A 10,032-nucleotide genomic window follows, 5' to 3' on the forward strand; every position below is an offset into this window, starting at 1 on the left:
TTGAATCGTCAGATAAACTGATGAATTTCGCGGTACAATTCTGATTATTGTAAAAACTACCCGTTCAATGCTAACAATACTCATTACCTTGTCTTAAGAATTCAATGACAAACATAATTTTTTGTAATATTGATGAGTTTATTTCTATTAAGTTCTGGTCATTTTTTTTTCTATTTATTTCACTGACGTTTTAAAACGGTTTTTTTTTACAATATTTCATTGCAGCATACTTGCAAAGAGAACTTAAATACCTTTGATTTGATGCGCCACTTGACCCCCCCTGCCATTTAAGATTCTCGAAGGGGTTGCCACCCCGTTTAGGGGATGACTTTACACCACCTACGAAGTTATGATCCAAAAATGTCTTCCTTAGAAGGAAACTTGACGCGTCTCGGGGTTTTTCAATGAAAAAATCCAATCAGGATATTTCGGGTAGACTAGTTTAAATGGGCCATCCCATATAGGTCTTATTGGTCTTTGGCTCAGTTGGCAATTCGTTCATTTGTTCCATTTTCACGACATACATACAGTCACTCAAAAAAGTATCCGTACAGCCGGGAAAAAAATCTGTGAACCGTAACTTTTGACTGATTTTGTTCAAATTTTGTATAATGAAAATTCAAACCGAAACTCAATTTGCGTAATTGAGCAACTTTTGAAAATTTAACTTTTAGAGTGCTTTCCAGCGTTAAAAAAAAATGTTTTGAAAACTTCTTGTGCGGTGGAAATTTTTCAATGTCGTTTTAACATTCTTGCAGAGAGGATTTTTCTTCATATATCCTGAAAATTTGATCAAAATCGAACCGCAAATAAGGGAGTTGCAGCTTTTTAAAGTCCTCAAAAAATGTCAAAGTTTCGTCATTTTGCGCGAAAATCGTCACTCTTTGGCGTTTTTGAAAAGACAAAACACAAACTGAGTTTTTTTTTTTTTTTTTTTTTTTTTTTTTTTTTTTGAGGGAAACGTTGGCATGGATACATATAATAGTGTAAACTTGGGCAGAAAGACCTAACGGTCGATAGCCTTTTTCCTAGGAAATAAAGATTGTTATTATTATTATTATTATTATTTATTATCAAAGTGCGTCCAACCTTGTTTTTAATTGTATATTTTGTGACGTAACGCACACGTACATAGGGTCATCCAGAAAGTGGATGAATGTATTAAAATTTTTTTTTAAGAAACTCCATGTATATTATGACGTTTTTGATTTCTGTGAGGAATCCCAAACTTTATGTAACATACCCATGTCTGAATTCAACACTTTTCGAAAAAAAATAACGAAAAAATACTTTTTAAATACTCGCAAAACACCAATATAAACTGCTATAATCAAATGTATTAAAAATTATTCAAATTGGGCCCCGTTGACCTCTTGAGAGTGAGGAGGACTCAATTCTTTCTCCAGAACGTTTTTTTTTTACATTTTAGGAGGCATTTTTTTAGTTTCTTGAGTAATTTTTTTTAATCTTCGATATTGTTGGGGCCATTTAAATGCGCTCTATTTTTTCAGATAATCCCCTGAAAAAAGTTCATAGGAGTGAGGTCAGAGGATTTAGCTAACCACCCCAATTGCCATATTGCATAAATATTTCAATAACTGCCGATTTGGAGATGTTACGTGAAATATATTCAGAACATTTCAGTAGAACTCAAAAACCTCGTGACATGCATGGGGTCCAATAAGAAAAAAATCTAAGAGTAGATTTATCTGCTACATGGGCAACCCTGTATACACATTTGCTACGTCCAAAAATGCACGAGTAAAGACGATATTTGACGCGTTCCAATTATAACGAAGAGCATTTCTTTCAATTTTTAACGAATTTATGCAGAACTTTCGATCCTTTGTGTATATTTAACGCATATAAATTTATACATGTTATTTATAGACAGCCATCACTTTTTGCACACTTTCAGATGGTTTTATGGAGAAAATCCTCTTTCCCGTCTTTTGATCTATATGATGTGGTCTGAATTAAGAGGGGCTCCCTTGTGAGTTTTCTTTTTCGAAAGGGGAGGGAGTTATGGGAATTTTCCTAAGGACGGCGACGTATTTATATTCTTTAAGTGTAAAAACTTTACAACGCGTAAAAGCTATCGAACCAGCTTGTCAAATTAAGGGTTGTTTTGCTCGTCGCTGATCACGAACCAGTTTTTAAAATGGGCGACCCACTTCTGCAATAGTTTTGCTGATCATTTTCACCTTCAGACTTATTCGGGCGTTTTCCGGGCTCTCGCGATCGTCATAAATATGTTTCTAAATGAGCTGTCGACTTGTACGACATCGACAGTGCCGAAACGATGCCATTTCTACTGCTTTTCTAGCTGATCCGGCGTTCCTTCACTTTGCTTACATTCCCAGGCAATTGCGCTGGGACTGTAACATTCCCTGCCATCCTTCTTCGTCAACGACATCCTCTTTTCCACCCCCTTCCGCGGCTCGTACACACACACACACACACACACACACACACACATGCACACACACATGCACACACACACCCCCAATAAAGCACGCGGAATTGCAACGACGACGTAAATTCGCTCGTTTCACGGTGATTTAGGGTCGGCCTGCACTTAAGCGTCTTATTTACGTCGTCGTTAACTCGCTGCGACGGGCCGAAAGCGTGTTAGGGGGCCGCAAGATCGGAGAGGTCACCAGAAGGTTGATCGACGCGGATGGAAACAATCGTAAATTCCATTAAAAAGTCTCGCCCTTAATTAAATTCGGAACGATTAAACCCTTTTACGTCACGCGACACCTCACGTCATTCCGGAAGGAAAAGATATAAGACGGGGTGAAATTAACGCGATAACGAACACCCGAAAGCTTCGCTCCCAGGGCGCCGAGGGTGTGAGTCCGTGTCGAACAGGAGCCGAATTAATTCCGACGGGACAATCGTAGCCTCTTGCCTTGCAACATCGGTCGAAAAACACCGGGGGGTACTGTCCTCCTCTGCGCTGTGTGAGCTTAAGGGCACGTGTCGGCGACCTAACCAAACAGAACGGACGTAATTGCCTCTGGGGAATTTCCCTGGGGAGACAGGGCTGTTTGGGGCCGCCGTAGGTGCCTGCTGTGAATCGGAATGTCCGGCCAATTAGGCTCTTTCACGGTGCGTATTGGGCCCTTAAGGGGTGACGGTGCCTTGTTAACTGCGAACTTTTTCTCTAAAGAGCTGACACACTTTCATGTAGACTAAAACGCACCTCGACGACTCGGTCCAGTTTCGACACGTTCAATGGCGTAAAATAAAATTCTTAGTGTGGGGCGATATTCGTAAATTTTTTAATAAAAGTTGCTAACTCGCTTTTAGACCTTTTGAGCCACCTCTTATCTCGACGAGAGGTCAGATATCGCTCGAGATACTCAGCACTAATAGTAAACGATAAAAAATGTTTCTGGAGGTCGGTCATGTACAGTTCTCAAGTGGTGCTCCAGTTCCCCAAACAACATTTTCTATTATATCGTGAGATAAATAATATTGGCTCGATTCGAAAAAAAGTAATTAATTAACGAGCATTCTTGTCGTCTGAGGAGCGTTCTATGATCAAGAATGATGAGTTTTAATAACGATCACCACCCCACAATGTCCCCGCGACAGACGAGACCCATGAATTTTTGATGTCCCTCACATCACAGACGGAGAATAAGGGATCGTCGGAACGTCACGCGCGAAGAAGAAATATGGTGCAGTAACTAATGGATTGTCGTGGCCCAAAAAAGGGCGGTTATTTATACAGTTGGATTCCGAAAAGGCGAATTGAGTCAGGGAGATGTGGATTGGTCCCAAAGCCTCAGTAACTTGTTGGCAATTTTCGGAAAAACTTGTATGAATCCTGCAGTACGTTGAAACGACAAGAATGTATAAAGAGTGCGACGTTATGGGAAACGGGGCTGCAGTTTATACGATGAAATTTGCGAAATTAGCATTTAGGAGCCTCGTGGGGTTGCTATAAATACAGGGTTGCTATAAATACAGGGTTGCTATAAATACAGGGTTGCTCATTGGCGCGTCAAAGTGCGATATTTCAGTAAATATGAGTTTGGGAATTAAGTGTTTCGCATCAAAGCTAATATCCATCAAGAGGTACGTATTTTAAAACTACGATCAAACGTACAGGGTTTGTCATAAAACTGTGCTAGGACCAAATTAGGTTTTTTTTTCCAAAAAAAACCTCCCTAATTTTTTCGTCATTTCTAATTCCTCGTCAAATTTCGAGTTTAGTTCATGTAAAACGTCTTATACAAAAAAAAAAATAAATCCGTCACCGAGTTATTCGGGAAAGTTGGAAAATTTTCATAAGTCTCACGGAAATCGGCGCTCCACCTTAGCAGCTTCGAATTTCCGAATTGGCCTTACAGGGCCCCACGGGAGCCTAATGAGCCGTGTTTTGACATATCGTAATTGAAAAAAAGTTTTTCACAACCTCCGAAATAGACCTCCCAAATTGCGCCATTTCGAACCTTCGTAATTTGCTTATTTCAAATGAAATGCCCCAATTTTCCCGATCGCATTCAAAATCTAAAAACCTTTTGCCAACATTATTCCATCCTTAAATACAGCTATTTTTAAGCTACCGAAAATAGTCCTTTTTGAATTTTGCAAAAGTCGCACCGGCGACTTCACCATTGACAAACATTGACAACTGTCAAAACGACGTTCAATGGCATTTTGACATTTTCCCTGACTATCGATAACCGCATTGTTATTGTATTTTCGTTATCGCACGTTAATTTAACACATTCTGCGTGAATATTATCTATTTAATTAATAAGTAAATTGAGTCTTTCTGGTAAGACGCCGACAGTGTGCCGATCGAAACGGGCGCAATTCAAAAATTTGTTGTGAATACTTCATTTGCATAAATCTGAAATATTTTCTTAGAGTTTTACCCGTTTTTGGATTCTGAACACGACGCCGTTGAGAAAACTGGGCCATTCCATTTGAAGTAAGCAAGTTATTGAGGTTTGAAGTCACGCAATTTCAGAGATCCATTTCGGGGGTCGTGGAAACGTGTTTTAAATTAAAACACGCGAAAATGTAGCTTGTTTGGCTCCCTTGATGACCCATAAGACCGATTCCGGAATTCGCAGCAATTAGGATGTAGTACCGATCACCGTGAGACCTTGCGGCTGTAGCAATTTTCGAAATTACCCGAGTAACTTGGAAACGGTCAATTTTTGACATAAGCTCTTTTGCCTTAAACTTTGAGATACATTCGAAATTGGCACAAAAAAATGGGAACGAGAGGAGTAGTCCGCTTGCTTGTAGTGCTAAAATATTTTTATGTCCGTTTGAAAATAATTTAAAAATAAATAAAAAACTTTGATATGAAACATTTCTTTCTAAAACTCATATTTACTGCCGTATCGCACTTTGACATAATCAGTAATTCTGGATAAATGGGACAAACAAATATCTCGAAATCAAAAAAACCTACAAAAAAATTTTCGAAAAATTCTCTTTTATTTTCGGCGGCTGAATTTCTTACGATACCAATTGTTTTTACAAAGTTATCTTCACTTGTTTTTTGGAGTCAAATTCGTTTTTGCAAATGGAACATGCACTTTTTTGAAAATTCGAATCCTTAATTGACAGTAAAAATGTCTTTACAATATTTTTCGCCGAAAGTGATAAAATCCATAATGGCACTAGGTGCAAAATAAACGCTTTATTAAACTTTATTAAGGTATTTGAATAATTGTTGCGTAATGAGTTCATTTTAATACAAAAGAAATTAGCCCAACAAATATTATAAATAGTGCCCTTGCTCCTCAAGATACCGGCCAATTCTCTTTTGAACTGGTCGTATGGTATTTTTTAGAATTTCAGGTATCGTGTTGCGACAAGTGCGCATAACATAGGCGTAGCATAAAAGTAAATTTTAGTTTATTAATATCGAGAACTTCTTGATGCAAATATTACGAGAAGTATGACGAAACCAAATGTGTATCTTCGAGCCTAAAATTTGGATTGGAAACTAGATTTTTTTGCTTTAACGAAAATTTTACGAAATCTAACGTGCGCCACTGCCGCGATAAGAGTTCATTTTATATTTAGTATCATAAATGATTTTTGCCATATTCAGCAAAAAACGTTTCGTGGAAAAACATTTTTACCCGCAGCAAAGAATTCAAATCGCCAAAAACAATCGGATTCTCCGTTCGAAACGACAAAATTGACCTCAAAAGACAGGTGAAGGTGACCTTGGGAGCAACATTTACGGTATAAATAGTTGAGCCCCCGATAATCAAAAGAACTCTAGTCCAACATGTTTTTTGTAGATCTTTTCGACTTCAAAATGTTGCCCCATTTATCTAAAATCACTCGGTATTTACCCTACTTACATACAGGGTGATTCAAAATTGTGAATGTATTTTCTAGGTCAAAATAAAACTGTTCTTTCCTATAAACACGTGTCCTTAAATAGATTCCTTTGGAGCTCGAGTCGTCGAAATTTGGCCGAAAAAAATGGATCATCCCAGATTGTGATCATAGCCACCGATCAAATTTCACGAAAATTTCCTCGTTTTTTAGCCGTTTCATTCATTTTGTATTCCAAAAATGATGTAAACCTAATTTTAAAAGGGTCGAAAAGGGGATCTACACTTTGCCTAGCTCACATTTTCATGTGGACACAGAGAAACACTAAATTTAACTGTCATAATCTAGTAATCCGTAAAAAATCAAAAATTTTAATGTCTGTGCAGTTCTGATACAACTAACCGTTTGTAAGGAAACCGTTGTTAAACGAAACGGTAGTCAAGTTGACAAACTAAAAAACTTGGTGCGCTGTGACTGCTGCGACTCCTTAAAAGTTCCTTGTTTCCATTTTTGGATTCGTTTTTCGCTTTTAAAAAATAAATTAGCTCCATTGTTTATAACAAGTGCTGGAAATGCCCTCCTCCAGCTGCGATACACCCCGCCACTCTTCTCCGCATAAATTGTCGTGCACGTTCTAAAATTCTAGGAGTGTTCCTTGCAGATAGAAAGGCATTAATGAGGCGTTGACGAAGAACTTGATCCGAAGGCACTGGCCTCGCATCGTAAACTGAGCATTTTAGATATTCCAAAGAAACAAATCCAGTGGGGTGTAATCCGGAGAGCGCGGGGGCCAAGCTATTAGGACCGCTCTTATTTGGAAACGACAAATTTAAATGATGGCGCACTGCCGTACGGAAATGAGGGGAGGTACCATCGTGCATAAAACACATTTGTCGACGGATGTTTAAAGGCGCATTGTCTGATATACAGGGCGTTGCAGAAAATCTAGGTATGTGTCACCGCTTAAAGTTTGTGGAAAAAAAAAGGATCAATCAGTTCAACTCCAACAATTTTTCCCCGTTGGTTCAGGCTGAATCGTTCCTGATAGCGGGATTGTCTTGTCTGATGCGGATTTCTCAGTCGTCGGACGTGTAAATTGTGATAATTAAAAACGCCGTCGTGCGTAAATTGAGCTTTGTCGGTGAAAAGGATCCGGGGTGAAAAAATTTAATCCCTCGCGCACGTCGGACATACCCAGCTTGCGAACTGAAAGCGCTGCAGGAAATTTTGAGAAAGCACACTTTGAACGCGTCGGATACGAAATGGATATAAATTTGCTTTCTTACAAAACACGCCACAGAGCCAACCGAGAAACCTTCAATTTCCGTGCTTTTGCATGGTGCTTAAACTACGGTTCTCTTCGATAATGTCCAAAATTTGTGTCTCTGTCACTAAGTTGCGAGTTTCTCGAGGTCTGCCAACATTATTCCTTGGAGTTTGAAATCTGCTATATTCCTGCAGGTGGCGATAAGGATTCGTGAAAGTTCAGCAATTGGAGAGTCGGCGGTTAGGATATCTCAGTGTATAGAATCTTCGAGTTTCAACTGCTCCGCCATTGGCCAGACCATAAACGTAATGTACGTCAGCGAGAGGTTCACGTGCACGTCCATTTCCTATTTTAATATTTGAAAAAAGAGAAAACAAGCCACGCTAACGAGTTGACGCTTTCGAGAAACGAAAAGCAGAGAGAAAAGTTTTAACTGAATCAAAGCGTTAACAATAATTGCAAACACTGAAAGAGAAAACGAGGAACGTCAAAACAGAGAATAAATGCGAGGAAGTCGCAGTCCACCAACACTCGTTCCACAACGATTTTCTCGCACAGGGTTAGTCGAATCGAAAAAACGTCAGAAATAAAAAATTTTGATTTTTCGATGATGACGCTCAAATTTTGAGTTTCTCGGTGGAAGTATAAAATGTGGGCTACGCACAGTGCCGACCCCATTTCGATCCTTTTGAAATAAGATTTAAAAAAAAAAAAAAAAAAAAAAAAGTGAATTTGACACCTAAAAAAATCAGGGGTTGCAAATTGCACGGTCACTCCAGTCACAATTTGACATAGTCAATGTTTTTCGCCAATTTTCGACTCTAACTCTCTTTAGAATACAAATTCATAAGAAGAAACGGTTTTATTTGACCTTCGAAAACACTCTCTTAAAACATTTGCACTGAATGTCCAATCACTCTGTATATACTGTAGGATCCGTTTGTCAGATCGCTACAATATTTTGTAAATGTTAGTTAATAAGTATAATTGTTGCCGTCTGACCAAATCGAGATGCAAATAGGAGGATGTACATTGTCAAGTAACTATAATTTAGGCTAGGTTAGGGGAATAAAGAGTGAGGTACCCTGATGATACGCCCATGTGTATGGCCGCTGAGTTCATGTGGTTCGCAGCATTACTGGAATTTTCCCTGTAATTGCCCTTGGTCGAGAGCCACATGAAGTAAGAGAAAGTCGAGCATCTCTTTGTTAGAACCAGGAAAGAGGGTCGAAGGACAGTCGACAACGGTTCTGACAAAGGATGGTTCATGATGTTCAGGTATGGCTGGCCACATGGCGGATCGGGAATCGGTCTCTGGTTAGGGTACGCCGCTGGTTTATTGCCCCAGTAAGTAGCATTTAAAGTATTGGAGAAACGGGGACGCGCTCTCTTTTTCTCGAGGTGACGATTCGGCGAGGTGTCGGGAGTGTCGTGAAGGAACGCAAGCATCCTCTTAGTTAAGTTAGTAAGTAAGCCCCTAATTGTAACAACTCAGTAATAAAACCCTAGACAACTCAAAAGAAAGCCTACAATACTATGTTAAGACTTGGTGAACCGAGTCTTGACGTCTTCATCGATCAGGTTAAAGCCCCAATTCGCGCCCCCGCACATCTTCCATTTGTTGCCTCCCAGATGTCGCGATCCGTTGGATTCACTAGAAGTGGTTTGTGGTTCGAATTCCTCGTCCTTCTGCTAAGAGCTAAATCGTGAGAAAATTCGAACTCCTTCTACAATCCCCTCATTGACTAGGACTCGTTGGCGTTTTGGATTAACTCGTAGCAGCAGATTCTCAAGGAAATTTACAGAAGAATCATAAATTAGTGTTTTGAAATGTCCATTAACAAGAAATTTAGAAGGTTCAAATTAGACAATCTTGCAGTCTATAATACAGGTCCGAACCTTTCTACCCATCCAAGTGATGAAATTTGGTGTAAATACTCTCTGACGGCAATCGAAAAATGAACTGGAGCAGCATCGTGTTGGAACCACATTTCTTGCCTTTGGTTTCTTCAAGAATGTCGTCCAAAAAGTCACTCACTGTGTTCTGCAGAAAGTTCAGGTATGCAGTACCCGTTAATCGGTTTGGTAAAGCAACAGGACTTGGAAACCTGTCACCTGCAATACCCATGTAAATGTTTAATAAGACATAAATGTGCATCGGAGGTGGTTCTTGGGTGCCGGAATTCCCCACCGTTACCTTTGGCGGTGCCGTCACGTCCCGTTCGGGATGGGGGCGATGTTCGGGTCCCCCGAGATAATCTGCCCATGGGGCGTCAGGCCCGGCGAAACGGGCATTCTTCGGCTGGAACACGCTCCGAACAAGAGTACGCCCTGACCGTCAGCTTCCAGTGCTTAAGGGCTGGGAGGAGCCGGGAAGCATCATTATCATCACTGTTGTCGCTCTCATCAGTTGAAGCATCGCCGATCCTCAATCATGA

The sequence above is a fragment of the Euwallacea fornicatus genome, chromosome 39 (assembly GCF_040115645.1).
Source record: "Euwallacea fornicatus isolate EFF26 chromosome 39, ASM4011564v1, whole genome shotgun sequence".
NCBI classification, from domain to species: Eukaryota; Metazoa; Arthropoda; class Insecta; order Coleoptera; family Curculionidae; genus Euwallacea; species Euwallacea fornicatus.